This window comes from Rana temporaria, chromosome 1 (assembly GCF_905171775.1).
Source record: "Rana temporaria chromosome 1, aRanTem1.1, whole genome shotgun sequence".
Lineage (NCBI taxonomy): Eukaryota > Metazoa > Chordata > Amphibia > Anura > Ranidae > Rana > Rana temporaria.
In genome coordinates, this window is record NC_053489.1 from 310,496,283 (window position 1) to 310,517,991 (window position 21,709).

Genomic DNA, 21,709 nt, shown 5'->3' on the forward strand with positions numbered 1-21,709 from the left:
CACCAGTGATTCAGGAAGAGGAATCACCAGCCAACAAGCCAATGAGAGAAAAGCTAGCATGGTTCGGTCCAAACCCAACGGCGGATGTGGTGCTGAGAGTGATGGAGCTACAGGAGGCTAAAGAAATAAGAGACGCAGAACTACAGTTAAAACTGGCAGCAGTCCGACAAGCAGCCGCACATTCTCCAAACAGTGAGTACAGCACAGCAGACACAAGGAAGATTCCGTTTAGCGCTTTTAAAGCTTTTGATGAAAAGGACTGTGAAATTGATAACTACCTGGCAGACTTTGAGCGACAATGTAACCTGCACCGAATAGCTAGAGGAGAGTGGGTTGCAATATTGTCAGGCAAACTGTCAGGCAAAGCTTCTGATGCTTTCCGGACCGTGCCAGATCAGGATATCCATAGCTACGCCCGGGTTAAAGAAGTGCTCCTGGCTCGTTATGCAGTAACCCCAGAGTCCCACCGACAGAAGTTCAGGGACTCACGCAAAACCACGAAAGACTCTTACGCGGAATGGGCATGCCAGTTATCCCTGTCGGCCTCTAACTGGGTTAACAGCAGCCAGGCCACCACCGCAGAGGACATTTTGCAACTAATGCTCCTGGAGCAATTTTACAATCACATCCAGACGGACATCAAAGACTGGGTGAGAGATCGCAGGCCCATGACTCTACCAGAGGCCGCTAAGTTGGCGGATGAATATGCGGAAACTCGCAAGACGAACCAGGTCACACCACAGGTACAACCTCCACGACCAACGGTGCCCTCACACCCACCAGCCGCTAGATACCAACCTCCTAACAGACCGGTGACATCTAGCCCTCGCTATCCACGCCAGGAGGACAACGAACAACGCTGCTTCCGGTGCAAACAGCTGGGTCACTTCAAGCAGAATTGCCCCATGAATGACAACACCAGGTCAAATTGGTCTCAACCTGGGTACCGCCCACCAGCAGCAGCCCATTGTGTAGACTTGGCTTGGGATCTCCAGGAGCTGGGACAGGAAGAACCATTGGACACCCTTTACGAAGTCCTCACGGTACAATCTGTTATTACGAACAACAGGGAACACCATTGTCAGCTGGTCATGGGTGACAGCCATGAGCCGGAGGGGCCTTGGAGGGAGCTGGGCAGAAAGAGGCACCGCCGGCTACCCCCCAAGAAGAAGAGGTCCTGGAAGCCGTATAACAAGCTGACCTGGGAGTAGAAGAAGCGACTGGAGGAGAGGGAGTCGCAGCGGGCGTCCCAGATGCGGGCCGAGATGTTCGCCAAGGGCCCCTTACACCACCACCCAGTTCCTGATGATGAAGGACCACGTGGAGAGCCTGCAGGACATGAGCAAGCAGGATCTGATCCGTGAGTACATAGAGCTGGAGGAGTGCATAAGCCGCATGGAGGAGGAGAACAACCACCTGAGGTCACAGCAGGCTGACCCCCCCAGGCTCCATGAACTGGAGATGGAGCTGGAGAAGCTCAAAGAGGAGAACCGGCGGCTGCGGAGGGAGCAGAGGGTGGCTGACCCTATGGGGCACTGATCCCCCCCCGGACTCTGAGCACCAGTGCTACAGCATTTCAACAAATATAACTTTTTCTTTTTATGAATCTCCTGTGGGACACCTAGACGGCGGCGCACAGACCCATTCGCTGTCTTCACACTGACTTCTGGTGACTCTGCAGATCGCACAAAGACTTGGGGACTGACCGGCGTGTGATCTGACGACCCGGTGGCATACCTGAGTCGGGAGCAGTTGCCAAGGGAGGTCAGTTACGCCAAACGGAGTTAACCTCGGACTAAAAGCTCTGAACCCGTCAACCCTACTGGACCAGGGAAGGTCCAACCAGGTTTGCCGGAGCAGGGAGAAAAAGGGGGGCCATTGTGAAGGACTTTTTGCCTATATGCTTCAGTCTAATTCTCTCCCTGCTATTTTAATGCTGTGGGTTAGAGGTAACAGGTGTTTTCATGTGTGACTCATCTCTCTCTGTAAAGACTGTTCATATGTTAAATAAGGCTAGCTTTTGAAAGGCCTTTAATTGTGTGATAACGCTGTCTACAGCCTAGTGATGCTCAGAGGTGTTAATAGGTGTTAAACTGGATGCAGACGAAACGTCTGCCTAGGAAACTCAGTGTGTGAAGGTGGTTTGTTGTTATGCTGTTTAAGGAATGTGCAGTGATTAGACATGATAATTATCAGTTGGTGCCGACCTGTCTAGAATGTTTTAGTAATTAGCCTTAGTGTGTGATTAGGGGGGGTGGAGATTTCATTGTTGCTTGAATGTCTTGGACTGTATAAAAAGCTGAGAAGAAAACCATTAAAGTGTGTTGTTCCAGCAGTAAGCTTGGCATGTGTGGCTTATTGGGGCGACTCCAGGAATATTCCCCCTTGTGGAATATTGGGTGATTATCTTTATGGGAAGAAGGGAAGACTTTGACGGGGATATCATTCTAATACCGTCACACCTCCCATACCAACCATCTTCCCCCAGCGATCACATTCTTTCCATCCCAACTCTCCCACCCCACAATCCCTACTTCACCCCACCCTCAACTTCCCTGCCCTCACTAACCCCTCTACTCCCTCATGCCCTCACCCAACTCCCTAACAACCCCCCTGCTCCCAAACCACCCCCCACCTACACTTCCTAGGCCATAGGTATCAGTATTTGTTACTCGTACGCGGTGTTAAAAAAGCGGTATCTGTGCATCCCTAGTTTATATCCTTTTCCCTTATATTACTTCCTGGGTCACCTCCTCATTTTCTTCCATATACTGTATATACACATGCTCAGTGCAATGCTTCTTACCTGAGTTTCACAGTTCTCTAAGCTCCTGTTCGCTTGTCTCTTGTGTATCCTGTATCACAGTCCTCAAAATTTACACTCGCCTGCTCGCATTTTGTGAGTAAATTTTGAGGGCTGGCGAGTGTGGGCTGCCTGGGAGCAGGGGGGCGAGCAAGGAGAGGAGAGTCGCGTCGCCGCTGCTGTCGCCGCCGCCTGGTTGTTCAGAGCGCGGGGAACATAACAGCTTTCAATTCAATAGCTGTGTTTCCCGCCGCGCGCGTCATATACAGCCTCTCCCCCTTGTCCGGGCACTTTGATAGACAGATCACCCATCTCATGATTGGATGGGTGATCTGTCTATCAAAGTTTCCCGGACAAGGGGTGAGGGGCTGTATATGAAGCGCGGCGGGGAACACAGCTATTGAATTGAAAGCTGTTATGTTCCCCGCGGTTTGAACAACCAGGTGGCAGCGGCGGCGGCTCCGGCTCCTCTCCTACCCAGCACAGGTAGGCTGCAACGTGGGGGAACTCTGGCTGCAATTGTGGGGGAACTCTGGCTGCAATTGTGGGGGAACACTGGCTGCAATTGTGGGGGAACTCTGGCTGCAAAGTGGGGGAACTCTGGCTGCAAAGTGGGGGAACTCTGGCTGCAATGTGGGGACATTTTGCTGCATTGGGGACATTTTGCTGCACTGGGGACACATGCTGCATTGGTAGACATGGGCAGGCTGCATTTTTGGGCACGGATAAAGCTGTTGTTAATATTTTTTTTTTTAACTTAATTCTGCATAAAACATTTAAGTGTAATTTCATGAGATTTATGAGGGCGTGTCTAGGGACGGGCTTAGGGGGCGGGACATGGTAGGGGTTGGGCTGGCAATTGGTGGCGAGTACACCTTGAGGCCTGGCTAGTAGCTCAGGACTTGAAATTTTGAGCCCTGCTGTATCAGACTACTCGTGTACTGACCCCGGCTTCATTTACTGTCCATGCTTGTTCACTACCAGCCCTAACCTGGACTAGTCTACTGGATTTACGGGTGTCTCCTGCTGCTTGTATTCTGCACACGTGTTTGGTCTCTGCATCCTCAGCTGGGTGTACCTGGGGGCCACAACCTGGTTCCAGCTTGCTGCAAGTCCATCCCCACCATCAGGGGCTCTGGTGAAGAAGCAGGCTGGGGCTTAGACAGCATGCCCTAGGGAACCCAGAGTTAGTGATCTACAAATTGCTCACTATTACAGACTCTTGACAACATGCCCTTTGAGCTCCATTGTGATGTCACAGGTAGCAAAGAAAGCTTTTGACTATAACTACTTTTAAAAGCAACTTTATTGTGCTCATGACTACTCTTTAAACTCTCAAAGTATGCACATATCTTTCATTACTGTCTTTAGAAGACCGTATCTCATAGTGAGCAAAACCTACAGCTTGTACCATTGTAAAAATCCATCTATTCGTGCCTCAGAGACAGCTGCTCTTTCTGTTAGAAAGGTGCAATATTGACAGGTTATTAAAGGGGTTGTAAAGACAAAAATATTTTTCTCTTAAATTAAAGTCTGACAGTAGCTGATAAAGTGAAAAGTAATGTTTTGCATTATAACTAGTTTAATACCTGTTGAAATCGAGCTGTTTTTTTCACCTCCGTCACTCCTGAATCATTATTTTCACTGACTTCCTGGTTTGCGGTGCGCATTCATTCTTGCTACATCATGGCCAAATGGGAACTACAGTTCCCATTAGGCTTAGCCTCCATGCCTGTGAGGGATAAGAGAGCATCTTCACGCAGGGCTGTAGTCATAGGGAGGGGGTGAGCACATTCTGCTTTCCACCATGCAAAACAGCTCAGATGCTGGTGGAAAGCACCAGCATCTGGTGCTTTCTGGTGCTAAAGCCCCCAGCACGCAAGCACTCTGCTGGAGGGGGGGTTACAAAAGGAAAAAAGAAAATACTGTGCTCATGCTGGGGGAAGCCAGAGAGAGCCACGCTGTACCCGCACCACCAGAGAGCCACGCTGTACCCGCACTAACCAGAGAGCCACACTGTACCCGCACTAACCAGAGAGCCACGCTGTACCCGCACCAACCAGAGAGCCATGCTGTACCCACACCAACCAGAGAGCCACGCTGTACCCGCACCAACCAAAGAGCCACTCTGTACCCGCACCAACCAGAGAGCCACGCTGTACCCGCACCAACCAGAGAGCCACGCTGCACCCGCACTAACCAGAGAGCCATGCTGTACCCACACAACCAGAGAGGAAGTCACGCTGTACCCGCACCACCAGAGAGAGAGCCCCACTGTAACTGTACCACCAGAGAGGGAGCCCCGCTGTACCCGCACGACCAGAGAGGGAGCCCCACTGTACCCGCCCCACCAGAGAGAGAGCCCCACTGTACCCACACCACCAGAGAGGAAGACCCGCTGTACCTGCACCACCAGAGAGGGAGCCCCACTGTAACCGCACCACCAGAGAGGGAGCCCCACTGTACCCGCACTACCAGAGAGGGAGCCCCACTGTGCCCGCACTACCAGAGAGGGAGCCCCACTGTACCTGCACCACCAGAGAGGGAGCCCCACTGTACCCGCACCACCAGAGAGGGAGCCCTGCTGTACCCGCACCACCAGAGAGGGAGAAAGACCGAGCCGCTGCCAGTGTACAGGCATGCTACACTACTGACTAGAGTCACCCCAGGCAACCCAGAGTGAGTGAACCTCCAGTCAGAGGGATCACTGTTGCGGTTTTACCAGGTCTGGTAAGAGGGCCTGTTGGCCATTATCCATTACTTATCCTAGGGACTGAGCCATTAGGAAGTGTCTAACCTGATATCCTCCCATCTATGCTGGGGGCAATTATTGCAGAAAATGACACCAAATGCTGGGAGTTTTGAGTGAGGAAACTGACACTAGTGCTGAGGGTCATTATTATGTACACTGGTACAGATGCGGAAGTTTTTATTCTAGAAATCTGCACCGATGTGGGGGGTTATTATTGTTGCTACTGACACTGGCGATTTTTATTGGGGAAACTGACAGCAAAGCTGGAGATTGTTATTGCAGAAACTGGCACTGATCCTGGGGGTTGTTATTTCCTTGGGGGGGGCACTCCATTTTTTATGATATTGTTATTCAAAGTTCCTAGTTGCTTGATAGTTGCATCAGGTTTCTCAAACCTTTGCATGCCTGCGCTTTGTGATAATGACTAAGCCCCTCCCCTTCATGAAATTGTCAAAAAGGGACCGAGCATGGATGACCTTAAAATGATGCCCCCCCCCCTGAAAAAAGTTCAGCGGACGCCCATGATTCTATCCATCATTTTTAACCCATTTCTTCTCTTAAGGGGAAAAGTGGGTGATCTTTAACACATACACAGGGTGTGTTTTTGTTTTTTTGGTTCCACATACCAATTTTTCATATATATTTTTTTGCACATCTAATTTTATATTAGGAGATAATACATTGCCAAATAATCTGTGGGCATGGATGGGTGGGAATGGACATGGAAACACAACATAAGGTGACAGAATAGCTCAACCCTCCACAACCAGGGACACAATTGGTTTCCTGTTAAAAGAGAGCAGGTGCACTTACTGAACGCAGCTAAGTGGTTGCTTCCCATATACTTCAAGCGCCCGCAAATTCCAGGTAGGGAGGAGTGGCACCGCAGGGTGAGTGACATAAGGGAGGCAGAGGATTGGATTGCCACTTGCAGGGGTGCTCGTGACTGCTTCTCCAACACAGGGTCGACCTGGGATGCGTATGTATCCGACCCAGGCCATATGTCCTCCAGCTTAGACGTAGCCCTGCTGGAGCTGGCAGAACCATCCCTCAGAGGATGGCCTCGGGGGTTACCAGTGGGAGCAGAGGGCTAAAGCAGAATACCATAACGCCATTTAACAGATTGCAAGATACGGGACGAGACGTTTATTCTCTTCTAGCTACCCAACATATACAACGGTGATGGCGGGGCGTGGCGGAGTTGGACGTGAGTTTCCAGGTATGTTCCAGCTAATCTTCCTTTCTTTCTCTATTTTTTTCTTTATTAATTTCACCATTCCTTTCTATTACTGTTTCAACTTACTTTGACCGCCTGTCTCAGGACAACTATCCTGTTGAGCCACCAGGTGGCAGCTGAGATGTGGTCAGGTTGGTTAGTCTGAAAGACTAACACAGTCTGTTACCGTGGAATTCCCTGACCTTTTTCGGGGATCGGCACTTTCGTGCAACCATGGTGCAGATGCTTTGCCTTGGGGGACCTGGGCGAAGGTGCGGTGCGAGAAGAGGTTAGTTGGAGGCCCATATATGCCCATAGCTCCCCTCATGCCCGTCCGCTTGATTCACCTCATAATCTAAGCGCTACATGATAATTCACTCAATGTCCGGGAAGCCGGTCGGCCTGGCCACACATAGCAACTCCTCTTTGGGAGACAACCCCGTTTTAAAATGAACCACCAGGCGGTCAGGGCTTTCCCCACTCGTTGCATGTGGAGAGGCCTCACTGCCGACCTACTACCTAAATATTGAACCTTCTGCACTTTCAGTTGAAACTACTGTTCCACTGTTACTGTTTATTATGTATGTTTTTTTATATACTTCTTGAAAACATTACTTGTGCAGCAATTGCTGTATATACCTGTGACAGACTTGGACCCTCTTGTGTATAAAATCATCCTATGTCCACTAGGGGCATAGGATGACTGAGAAATTATATCTTGGACTACCTGAGATGGGATTATTCTGTAATTATTATCGACAATATATTCCAGGATATCTGTAAAGAACTATTTACTGGTTGTTGATTCTGAACTCAACGGGTTAATTGTAAGAATGACTCATTCATAATGTTAGATGCTAATGTCCTCCCCTTCAGCCATCTCTCTGTTCTCTGTGCTAATTGACCCTGCTATTGTGTGAAGATGTCCTGTGTTTACACTTATGATAATGTGTGTTGTATAGCAGGTGAGAGGAGATGGGACGTCTACCTTGAAAGGTCATATCTCAGAGTCACCTCGTCTGGGTAAATGATTAGTTAATTAGCTCATGTTAATTTATGTTCTGATTACCTCCTCTTTAAACTGTATATAAGATTGCATTATTGGTTCTATTAAACACTCTGGGATGGATTCACAAACGACTTACGCCAACGTATCTTTATATACGCCGCGTAAGTCCATGGATGCGCCGTCGTATCTACGCCGTCGTATCTTGGGTGCATATTTACGCTGGCCGCTAGGGGCGCTTCCGTTGATTTACGCGTCGAATATGTAAATTAGCTAGATACGCCGATTCACGGACGTACTTGCGCCTGTCGCAGTAAGCTACGCCGTTTACGTAAGGCGTACGTCCGGCGTATAGTTATCCCTCATAAAGCAGGGATAAGTCATGTTAGGGTATGGACGTCGGAACAGCCGTCGGATTTTACGTCGTTTGTGTAAGGCCGGGTACACATGAACAAACATGTATGGTGAAAGCGGTCCGTCGGACCGTTTTCACCATACATGTCTGCCAGAGGGCTTCTGTACGATGGTTGTACACACCATCGTACAGAAGTCCGCGCGTAAACAATACGCGGGGCGTGTCCGCGGTGTCGCCGCGTCGATGACGCGGTGTCGCCGCGACAATGACGCAGCGACGTGGGCGGCCCGCCTTTAAAATGCTTCCACGCATGCGTCTAAGTCATTCGACGCATGCGAGGGACGGCGGGCGCCTGGACATGTACGGTAGGTCTGTACTGACGACCGTACATGTCCGAGCGGGCAGGATTCCAGCGGACTGTTTTAAAACAAGTCCAGGAATATTTGTCCGCTGGGAAAAGGCCCGGAGGGCAAATGTTTGCTGGAATTCGGCCCGCTCGCGCCCACACACGACCAAACATGTCTGCTGAAACTGGCCTGCGGACCAGTTTCAGCAGACATGTTTGGTCGTGAGTATGGGGCCTTAGTCGTACGTGAATGGGGCTGGGCGTAGGTTACGTTCACGTCGAAAGCATTGAGCCAACGTATCTTAGGGAGTATATGCAACGTGATTCTGAGCATGCGCGCGCATGCGCCGTTCGAACGGCCCTTCATTTACATGGAGTCACGGTTAATTTAAATGTAGCACGCCCACTACATGCCTACTTTGAATTAGACGGGCTTACGCCGGCCCATTTACGCTATGCCGCCGTAACTTTGGGAGCAAGTGCTTTGTGAATACAGCTCTTCCTCTCAGAGTTACGTCAGCGTAGCGCATATGAGACGCCGGAACAAAAATACGCCGCTGTCTATGAATCTGGCCCTCCATGTTTAGCACACAAACAAGTCTCATCTCGTTGTGTGTTGAGGGCAGCTGGCATATCTGATATCTATATCCAGACTGATAGGAAGCGGTATATGACGGAAGCACTCAAGCGGAGTGTGGGACGTTCCGTTACATTGGTGGCAGCAGTGGGATGCTTCCTGCAGTCGGGGACATCCAACCTCCACCTGGATCCAAGGTTCGGATAGCAGGAGAGGAGAGGAGAAGTACAGATACCAACCGACATGAAAGAGGAATTCGTAAAGAGGTTGCGAGAGAAGCAGATACAGCACAGAGGACCGGTATCAGAGCAGGTCCTGCTGGGATGGTTTGATTCTATTCGCTGTGAAATCTGGAAGAAAGCTCTAGCCCCTGAGCAGTGACACCAGGGAAATGTTCTCCCCTCCAACCGGGAAAGGTACTGGTCGCAGTATGGATTGCGGGTGCTGTTGTTGGGAGAAAAACCGCACAAAGAACAGACAGCTGAATTAAGCAGGCTGGTCTGGGCAGAGATGCGGCTGGATGAGAGCTACAGAGCCCTTCGGTGGCATGTATCCCAAGCATGTCCCTGGATAATGTATGACAGCCCAACGGAAGGCTTAAGCTACGGCGGCCTGGGACTGTTGTTTGTGAAGCTGACAGGGGACTCTAACTTTGGGAGTGATTTGGAGTGGCGATTGGACAAAATCATGGATTTCAGAGAAGGGCTACTGAACATCTCGGAAGTGCACTGGGCACTGGAAAATTTGGAGTTTTTGGCTGTTCAGGAATGGGAGCTGGAGATCACCTACAGACGGCTGCTAGACTCTGCTCAGCACCAGAGCTGGGTTCCCTTTGCCTGGGACTATCAGGAAATACCAGTGGACAACGCTGAAATCCTGGCTGAAGAGTCGGCAATGTGGCAGAGTAACAGTGTGCTTTGCCAACCTGCCCCCGCAGCTATGGACGCAGACGTCTTATGGCGGATGCAGCAAGTGCTGACTGACCTTGATGATCCTGTTTCTGCATGGGATGATCTTGGATGGAGGAATGTGCCTGTCCAGCAGTATGCCAGAGAATCGGCAGTGGAAAGTCTGGATATTGCCATCCCCAAAGATGAAGTGCTGACAGCAGGGCAGAGTACTTCTAACCTCTACCTAGCACCGATAACATCTTCTGGGTTCCACGGACAGGAGATGGTGAACCTCTATCCCCAGACACCAGTTGCAGAGACAGGGGATTTCGATAGACTTTTCTGCTGAGGAAGAACAACCTGAGGAGCCTCCAGCAGAAGAGCTGGTATCCGGCTCACACTTCACTATGTTCTGCCCATCACCAACAGCAGTATCTGTGGAGCTGCAAGGAACTTCCCCAGCTAAAGCGCTGGTCACCGGACAGAGGGTTCAAGACCTTTGCCCCACCCCTGTGGCAGTTCCGGAGGCTCAGGGTGAGAAGGTAGCGATCACTTCCCAGCAGCAGATACAGGGGGAGAAGGGAGAGGAGGTGTTCATCGTCCCTCCCCAACAGTTGGCCAGGGTGGAGAACGTGGTCTTTCCCCCCCAGCAAAGATCCGTGCATCTGGGAGACAGTACCACAGACATGTTGTCCCAGCAGCCATATGAGGGAATGGAAAAGGAAGCAGCCAGCTCACCTCCCCAATGACAGCTACACAGTTTGGGAATGGAGGAATCCAGCCTCCTTCCATCAATGGTTAGCTGGAGCGGATGATGTGGAGTCCCCAGCAGAAGTGCTGGCAAAAGGGCAGAGCGCCGCTGGCCCCTGCCTAGCACATACAGTGACTCTACAGCTTCAGGAAGCTGGGGCGGTCGGCCCCTCTGCCCAGCAGCAGACCAAGCCCCCGGAATCTTAAAAAACACCCAGCTGAAGCGCTGGCAGCCGGACAGAGAGTCAATGACCTCTGCCCCACACCTTCTGGTGTCAACTACTCCTTGCAGCCAAGATTGGAGGTCATGCGGACAGACTATGTGAGTTCACTTTGTCCGACTAACGCATGTACAGAACAGGTGGAGGTCTGGGACCTTGTTTGTCGTCTTCTGATGGGGGAGAAATGTGACAGAGTCGGACCCGCTTATGTCTAAAATCATCCTATGTCCACTAGGGGCATAGGATGACTGAGAAATTATATCTTGGACTGCCTGAGATGGGATTATTCTGTAATTATTATCGACAATATATTCCAGGATATCTGTAAAGAACTATTTACTGGTTGTTGATTCTGAACTCAACAGGTTAATTGAAAGACGGACTCATTCATAATGTTAGATGCTAATGTCCTCGCCTCCAGCAATCTCTCTGTTCTCTGTGCTAATTGACCCTGCTATTGTGTGAAGATGTCATGTGTTTACACTTATGATAACGTGTGTTGTATAGCAGGTGAGAGGAAACGGGACGTCTACCTTGAAAGGTCATATCTCGAAATCACTTCATCTGGGTAAATGATTAGTTAATTAGCTCATGTTAATTTATGTTCTGGTTACCTCCTCTTTAAACTGTATATAAGATTGCATTCTTGGTTCTATTAAACACTCCATGTTCAGCACACAAACAAGTCTCGTCTCGTTGTGTGTTGAGGGCAGCTGGCATATCTGATATCTACATCCAGACTGATAGGAAGCGGTATATGATGGAAGCACTCAAGCGGAGTGTGGGACGTTCTGTTACAATACCTTTGGCTACGTTTATTGAGATGTACTGCCTTGTATCTCACAAATAAAGATTTTACTAAAAAAAAGGGAGAGCATCAGAAGCACCTGGTCATCTGACATTAAAATCTATGCTCTGAAACTACCATACACTACCAGACTCAGACATGTCAGAGGGAATTCTACTCTTGAAGTGGAGAAAAAAAATCAGACTCTGGTCAGGGAAGCAATTGATGTCCATTTACTAAAGGCAAATAGACTGTGCATTTCGCAAGTGCAGTTACACTCTGCCAGGGCATTTGCTCCTGAACTTACTAAATGAGGTGAAATTTCGCTTTGCAAAGAATACCCAATCACATGCAAGAAAAAAAAAAAGTTTTTTTTTGTTTTTGTTTGCACATGGTTGGATGATGGAAGTCAGCCGAGTGCAACTGCACTTGCAAAGTGTACTGTCTATTTGCCTTTAGTACAGTAAAACAATCCAATTGTTTTTATATATGGGGATTGTTTACCATGCCTGAAGTTCCACTTTAAAAGAAATTTAAGCCATGTGAATCAAAGTCAGCCATTCCAAGCACTTTACAGTGCTATAGTTTGTCCTAAATGGTCATGTTTGCTAACCTCCCTGTCCTGCATGTAAATGTGGGGAAAAAAAGGTGCATGATATATGAAAATAAATTCATATCCTGTTTATTATCATTGTACGGTAATACATAATAGCATAAGTTATCAGGATTCTATATTATCCTAACAGTAGCTTTTAAAGAGTTGGTACTGATTAGTTGTCATCGATAACTGCACCTTGCACATTGTTACATTTATGAAACTATAATGTGTATCTCTTTAAGTGTCATACAAGAGATGTGTATTCCTTGTTCTTAGAGGACTATAGAATTGTTTAAAATCCCACTGTTATGTATTCAGTGTTTCCAGGAATATTAGATCAATAAAATTAAAATGATGACATCTTCAGTTTAAACTGCATCATAAACCTACATATATAACCCTCTTGTTCATTACCATAAAACAGATTTTTTGCTATTGTTTTGTTTCAATCATCAAGCCACTTAATGGCTGCATTTGTGTGAAGAAATAGCAATTCAAATACAAAATAAAGCTGCTGTTAAGAAGCAGCAGTGCAATAATTTATCATGCAATGAAGAATTAATATCTGCTCATTAAAACAAATGCGTTTCACCTTAACTGATTCCTTTGAAATGAACAGAATTTCCCATACTTGTGTCATTCCACTTCGTGAATCTGAATTATTGAAGACCATCAAAATCACTTCTCACTGGGTTAAATATCTTAGGCAGGCCAATTAAAAAAAAGTTAATGAACCATAAGCAATAATATCTTTCCAGTGGCGTGGCTCAGGGCTTTCATAATGCATGTTAGAATTTTTAAGAAAATCATATAAACCTTTAAAAAGTGTTATGAGCTTTGTCGCTGTGTAGGCTAATGCCTAGTACACACGACCGGTTTTCCCTTCCGGAAAACTGTCGTGTTTCCCTTTGGCCGGGAAAACCGTCCGTGTGTATGCTTTCTTAGCAGTTTTCCAGACAGGAAAACTGCGGTTTAAAAAATGAGAACATCGGCTAATTTTTGAACTGATTCATTGCTAAAATTACAATTGCTCCATAGCTATAGTTCATATCATAATTATATCCGGTTCTGTTTATATCATAATATTCTATAATATTTTATATGAGTTCAAATGTAATAGACTAACATTATTGGTTTGACTTTAACCTGCTTTAATGATTCCTTTAATATTTCTCATAGGATCTACAAATATTTATTAGATTATTCTATGTTTCAAATACTCTCTTATTACATGATACCATTTTTCTTTTTCTGTAATCTTTTATTGCCAATTGTATCTACTGTTTTCTCTTTACTTAAACCCAATAAACAAATTTGACAACAAAAAATGAGAACATGTTCTCTTTTATCTCGCCGCAAATCACAGCGTTTTTCCCCCCGCAGTTTTCCTATGGGAAACACTGCGAGGGAGCATACACGCGGCTGGTCTTCCCGACCAAAGCTCTCCTGGCAGTTTTCCTGTCGGGAAAACCGGACGTGTGTACAGGGGAAAAGGGACAGAGCCGGTTCTCGGTTTTCCCGGCTGTCTTTTGACCGATTGTGTGTACTAGGCATAAGAGTATTGACACCATTTTTATCTGTAAATTTACTGACATTAAAATAGAAATACTGTACTGTAGTAAAGCTCTTTTGTTTTTAATTCAAAAGATAAATACTGTATGTAGCAACATAGAGCAAACATATTGCCAGATTACATTTGCATTATGTTCTTTTTTTAAGAGCAAAACAAAATGTCTTACGTTTTGTCACTGAAATTGATTTTACAAGTTGGTATCATAGCCTTTCAGTTAAAATGAGATTGTTCATCAACAGTATGCTTGTGTCTGGGTTCACATTTGTTTTCACTGCATCCAATTTGCATGACAAGCGAGTGTGACCGGCTTTCAATGGAGTCGGTTCACACATGTCCGAGGCGGCCACAGTGCAAATTCCAAAAGGGTCCTGTGTGTTTTTGAGTCCAGTTCAGGTGCAAATTCATGAACTGGTGAACAGGAATGCACCAATTACCAGGCTGGAAACTGCGGCCACACATATGTGAACCCAGCATTAAGGTCTGGTTAAGCTAACTATAAAAAAGCCAAAATGCCACCTAATACATATGCTTTTGGTACAATAATTACATAATTTCCCTATATAAATGAAGCACAGGGAAATATACTGACAAACTGTTCAGCTTCACACTTCCCATTACTGCTTCATAGATTGTTAAAATGCATCTAGACCCAAAAATATTAATATAATGCACATTTTGCAGCTCAACAGGTCTTTAACTTTAAACTTCTTTAAACTTTAAGGGTCCATTTACACTTTTGCAGTATGTTAATACTTGTGTGCTAACAGGCATTATGTCACATGTTAAAATGTATTGGGTTTCCAAAGCACCAAAGCTCCCCAAAAATCAGACATGTCACACATTTTTGGCCACAGTGCATCACAACACTATGCTGTGCTGCCTTTGTGCATTGAGGTGCTATTTAAAATGTATGGCATTGCAATGCCTCAATGCACATAATGTGCATTGCTGAGTGCTGTGGTAACGTACTGTATACATTAGTGTGTGCATTCCCATAAAGCATAGATGTGAAATTGGCCAACAACTTTGTCTCAGAAGAGTGGTCAAAAACAAGTCATGATTGTTGTTCTAATTCTTCTGTATAGAAGCTTGTGCAGATGTATAAATGCTGCAGGATGCAGATTGCGTTTGAGGTTAGTTTGAGAGGATTCTAAAGCCCTGTACACACGATCAGTCCATCCGATGAGAACGGTCCTTCGGACCGTTCTCATCGGTTAACCGATGAAGCTGACTGATGGTCTGATGTGCCTACACACCATAGGTTAAACAACCGATCGGGTCAGAATGCGGTGATGTAAAATACAACGACGTGCTGAAAAAAACGAAGTTCAATGCTTTCAAGCATGCGTCGACTTGATTCTGAGCAGGCGTGGATTTTTAACAGATGCTTTTGCATACTAACCATCGGTTTTGACCTATCAGTTAGGCGTCCATCGGTTCAATTTTAAAGCAAGTTCTAAATTTTTTGACCGAAGAATAACTGACCGATGGCACCCACACACGATCGGTTTGGACCGATGAAATGGTCCTTCAGTCCGTTTTCATCGGTTTTGACCAACCGTGTGTATTCGGCCTAAGTTTCTTCATAGGCACTTTGATCTCCTTCAGGCCTGTATGTGGCATCCTTCTTAACTACATCAAGTTATATTTGCCTTGACTTTACTTCATTGACTTGTATTGAAAAGAAAGGCAATTCTGGCATAAACAAAAGTATGTGTACACAATGGGGGTCATTTACGTTCAGAAATCTTCATGAATGTAAAAATGTGTATTGATGAATGTTGTATGTGTCTGCGTGTATGATTGATGGTAATCAGGTGTTTTGAGTCATCTCTGAGTGTGTGATTGTCTCTGAGTGTCCTATCATAACATCTCTCTAATACTATCTCAGACAATAAGATCATAAAAATTATAATAAGCTCTTTTCAAAAGGCATGGCTTCCATTTCATTGGTAAAAAAATCTAATGATTTACTTTTCAGTGAGTTCAGTGAATTTTAGGTATAATTACCTTCAACCACTAGGCATCTCTAATAGCAGAAACCTGTGTTCTGAGCTATTTTTTTAAATAATGTTCTATTTTCATAATGTCTCAGTTTTTATATTTGTGCGGAAGAATATATATATTATTCAGGGATTCTGGTAACCGGCATAATATCCAATGCTCTCAGTATAATTTTGATTAATCAATATCACATAAAATGGTTCTATAGCTATAGGTATATGTGTGTGTATATGTGTGTATATATATATATATATATATATATATATATATATATATATATATATATATATATATATATATATATATATATATATATATATATATATATATATATATATATATATATATATATATGGGAATCTATAAAGACTAGCCTATCTAGGAAAACACACGTTATATTTATTAATCAATATCACATAAAATTATTATCTATATGGATAAATGTATAATTCTGGTATATCCAATGAATATTTGTTTATCTAAAAACGTGTGTACATTTTTATACAGTTATAATTACGATTTTTCTGTCTTTCATAATACTAATTGGCATCTAAACAATTCTACTTATAATTTGCTGTAAATCACAACTTTTATATTTTTACAGAATATATAATTTGAGTGACTTATAATCAAATATCAGCATAATACTGACTTCACAAGATTCAGATTTTTTTCTCAATGGATATTTAGAGATGGATTAGCTATCTACACAGCTCCTAAATCTAACACAATGGTTTTTACTAGATAAGGGTTATTTCCATGTGATAACATCTTAGTTACCTATCTGTGAAACTTTTTTTCTATGGCATCTTCTTAATCTACCCAACAAGGATAGGTAAAAATCTTTGGTTTCGTGAAAGGAGAGACACTATTGTTCAAGCGAATCTGTTTCAACATGAGGCTCATATACGTTTCAATGGTTGATGCACTGAAAACTTGTAAAAACATATGAAGTCACAAAGTCCCTTTTTTCATCTATCTTGCTTTCAGTGGTTCCAAGAGAAGAACAATGCAATTATTGCAAAATTGTATTTCATCTGTTTTGAGGCCTACTTGAATTTTAACATCTCTGCCAATAGATTATAAAATGTATTATTTCTTCATCAATTCACAACAATGAGTTGTGAGTAAGAACTGCTATTTGGTTCCTTGTGTAGCGCCTGTGTACTTTCTGTACAGGTGCTATTTTAAATTTAGGGGGATGAGAGAGTTAGTTAGCTCTCATCCAATTGATTTGTCTAAATTGGGTCTCTGTTTCAGCTGGGCTGTGCTGTGGGCTCATTCTGTTGTTGCTGGGGTGCTATGTCAGGTGGCGCCAGTGGAGTCCAGGCTGGGGTGCCTCTTGCCAGCAGCCAATGAGAAGGGAGTTTCCCTCGCGGGGCATGCTGGGGGAGGGTACTTCTGGAGAAGACGCCATTAGGCGGGGTTCTTGTTCCGGGTGTGGCGCCCACCTTCAGGGTGACCACACATCACGGCTCCCCGGCGAGATGGCCTACCAGGCCGCGGTGCGCGTGCCACGCGGTGTTCCTGGTTCTGGGACCATGTTGGCCTGGAGCGTTTGAAGCTGTGGCGGGTGCCCCAGTGATCAACTGGGTCCCCAAATTCTGAGGAAAGATCCCAAGCGAGATAGCTGTTCGGTGGGGAGTCAGCCTGAGGAGAGCCAAGAGAGGCAGGCAATCCAATAGGGCCTCGACAATCCATCGGGGATCAAGGTAACCGGACACTGAAAGGTTGGATGTCAGCAACCTGTCAGTCGGTGACCCAATTGAGAACTACCTGAGGGAGATTCAGGCCTAAATACAACTGAGGAGGATTTTCTTCCATGATCTAAGTTCTAGGGAGGATCTGTGGCAGAGATCTTTTCCCTCAAGGTTCCGAGTGATACTCGGTGTGAGAGGCCTGTCCAGGTACACTATACCCACTCAGGCTGGAGTGGCGACAAAAGTAAAGTGTCGTTGGAAGCAGGACTGCTTCCATACTGTTGAGCCTGAATCTGCTATTTCTCCTCCTCTTACATCTCCGCTGTCTACCTCAAGTTTTACCGTTAACCGTGTTGGGTAAAATAAAAGCACAAGAAAATACACCTGCTGTCTGGACATTCCATTTACTTAGGCTCTCATCATCTACCCTAGACGCTCACAGAGGTAACACGCCATCCCAATCTATAACCAGCGGCTCCTTCGGGGGTGAGCGCTACACTTACACCCACCATTTAGATTTAATCTGCCCCTTTCACACTTGTACAACCTGAAAGTCATGTAACTTTGCTGTGACTTTGCCACGACTTGAAGCAATACCTGTGTAAGCTTGAGGTCTATGGACCTCAAGTTGCATCAAAGTTGGACCAAAGTAGTGCAGGGACTACTTTGAAGTCACTGTGACTTGAAGTCGCACAGATTAGATTGGAATACTCATTGTAAACCATGGGGTACAACTTGTTATGCGACTTTGCAGTCACCAGGACAAGTCGCACAAGTGTGAAAGGTGCCTTAAGTTCATGCAGACTGCCGCTCCAAAAAAAAGCTGCTTTTTACAGGCGTTTGAACCTTTTTTTTCTGCCTATAAAAGCTTTAAGAAGCTTGTTCTTTTTTGTGCTCTCTTGCATTTTTATTGAGCTCTTTCAAGCGCTTTCAAGCTTTTTTGAGCATAACCAATTTTTTCACAAACCCTTCTAGATAGTATTTTCTTAAGCACTGCATAAACAAAACAAAAAGCTGGAACAAATGTTTTTGCGAGTTTCCACACGTTTTTGAGCCTTTTCAAGCTCTTTTGAGCTCTTTGGGGCACTAGCACCTCTCAAAAATGCGAGTTTGGTTGGGTGTTTTTTCTGCCTGTAAGAGCATATGCCTGAAAATGCAGTGTGCATGAGCCCTTATGCCTTGTACACACGATCTGAATTTTCGATTGAAAAAGTCAGACGGACTTTTTCCATCAGAAATTCCGACTGTGTGTATGCCCATCTGAGTTTTTCCATCGAAATCCATTTCCATCCATTGGATATTCTGATGAATTCCTTCGAAGTTTAGATAGAGAACATGTTCTATTTTACTCTGATGGAATTCCGTCGGAATTCCGATGTGAGCTTGGTCGGACAAAGGTACGATCGTGTGTATGGAGCTAAAGAGTCTGAAAGTTTGAACTGGATAGATGCTGAGGAAGAACTATGGGCAAACTTAAAACTGACATATATACTGTAATCCACTCAAGTTTATGTACCTTACATGCGTTGGTTATTGCAGTTCTATTGATTTTGAATGAAACCACAACACAGCTCCACAACACACTTATGCTGCAACACGCACATCACAAAATACCACCTCTAAAACAAAAGCCTACCTTTTTAAAGTGAGAATTTGTAGCAAAAAACAAAAAACAAAACAGTTTAATCATACAAAGGCCCTATTAAAATACAATTAAAAATATATTTCCAAAATAATACCTCCAAAGTACAACAAAAAAAGATAAAAAATAAAAAAAAATTTGAATATCAAGACAGTAGACAGTGATTATGATAGTATATAATGCTTACAATAAAAATGTTGAAACTAGTGAAAAGTCCAAAATCTCTTATTATACAAGCACAGGTAAATACTAAAAATATATCATTCAATTTCAAAAAGCCTACCTTTTCATAGGAAAGTGTGCTTCAATAAAAATAAAAGTTTGGCACGGACAGCTGAACTTAACCACACATAACAAACTTAAAGAAATAAGGCCCACACTAATCAATACCAAAAAAGACAGCACATGGAGTGGTCCTTTTAAACTTGCTGGTCATAGTTTAACCACTTGCTTACTGGGCACATATACCCCCCTCCTGCCCAGGTGAAATTTCAGCTTCCGGGACTGGGTCGCTTTAACTGACAATTGACGCCCTTTTTTTCCCCACAAATAGAGCTTTCTTTTGGTGGTATTTGATCACCTCTGCGGTTTTTATTTTTTGCGCTATAAACAAGAAAAGCAACAATTATGAAAAAAAAAACAATATTTTTTACTTGTTGCTATAATAAATAGCCCAATAAAAAAAAAAAAAAATCGCAATAAGTACTTACAAAATATGGGACAGAATTGTTATTATTATTATTATTATTTTTTTTTTTTACTAGTAATGGTGGCGATCTGCAATTTTTTTATTGGGACTGCGACATTATGGCGGACACATCGGACACTTTTGACACATTTTTGGCGCCATTCACATTTATACAGCGATCAGTGCTATAAATATGCACTAATTACAGTATAAATGTGACTGGCATTGAAGGGGGTAGCATTAGGGGGTGAGGAAGGGGTTAAATGTGTACCTGTATTGTGTTCTAACTGTGGGGGGAGGGGGGTGACTGTGGGAGGTGACCGATGCTGTGTCCCTATGTACAAGGGACACAGATCGGTCTCCTCTCTCCCCTGACAGGACGTGGAGCTCTGTGTTTACACACAGAGCTCCACGTCCCTGCTCTGTCATTACCGATTGCGGGTACCTGGCGGACATCGCGACCGCCAGGCACGCGCATCGGCATCTCGGGGATGCGCCTGCGCGCTCACGCGCCCCCCAGTGGCCGGAGGAATCCAGGACGTCATATGACGTCCTGTTGGATTTTCAGAGCCACAATGAAGCCGTCATTTTACAATGGCCCGGGGCTCAGGTGGTTAAAGGCTATGCAGTACATCATGATTTAAAAAGAAAATCTCCCAGGACAATTAGCACATTATTTCACTAGTACCGCAAATCTTATAAACCAGTTATAAACCCATCACAGCAGCACTTGGAAAAGTGCACTTGGAAGTGCAGTCGCTGTAGATCCGAGGGGGACATGCAAGGCCGCAGGATCAATGAACATGCGGGTTCATTGATCCTGCGGCCGTTCCTGATTGGAGGCTGCTAGCTGAGAGAGAGGCTTGGTTGCCTGCTCTGTAGCAGTGTGTTCAGTGCGTCGCCCGTGCCCTTTGACAACGCCATCTGTGGCGAAATCGATCAGGGCGGAGCCACGCACCGAACGTCATTGAGTTTTACGTGACCCCGGATGCACGGGCGCACGTTTTTTATTTGTATCTGTTTGCTTGTTTTAGCCGGCAATTTTAAATTATATGTACCGCTGTGTATATGTTGCACAATTTTTAATAAATATTTGACGGTACTTCACATTCTGAGCCTCTTTCTTCCCCTGGTTCGCCGGATGGACGTGGAGCCGTTAAACACATTGGAGAGGATATTCTGCCTGTCAGCGGTGACCGAGCTTTCTCCATGACCTGAGTGGATCGACCCGCTTTTTATGATCGTGGATCTGGTAAGAGCACACCCTTACTTACCTCTCGGTGGGAATATATGTTTCTTCTGACCAGAGACCAGAGGCTGTTCAATATTTGGATCATTTTATTACTCTGCAACTGTTTTTTGCCCATCTATTTGGACATTCATATGTTTTGGGGTTCTGCTGTTGATTTCCCCTCTCATTTTGGACTGCCTAACAATTGATTAGTATGCAATTCTAATGGACTAACAAAGTTTTCTAAGCGTTTGGTCCCAAATAGCAGATTGTTGTATTTACTCCGAAAGGTTTTTTCCATGACTGTTTGGGCATCATCCCTTTTTTTTGCTATTTTTTGCACTAGCACTTTATTTATTTATTCATTTATGCATTTATTTATTTATATCATTTTCGCATTAAGTTGCGACTCCTAGCGCAACTCATCTTTTTTCTTTTTGCGTGTATATCATATGTTTAGCGTTGCTGCTGGAATTACTCACTATTTATTTATTTATTTATTCATTTATCCATTTGAAATTCATTTATATTCATTCTCCTAGCGCGAGGAAAACCCCCCCTCTTTCCTTT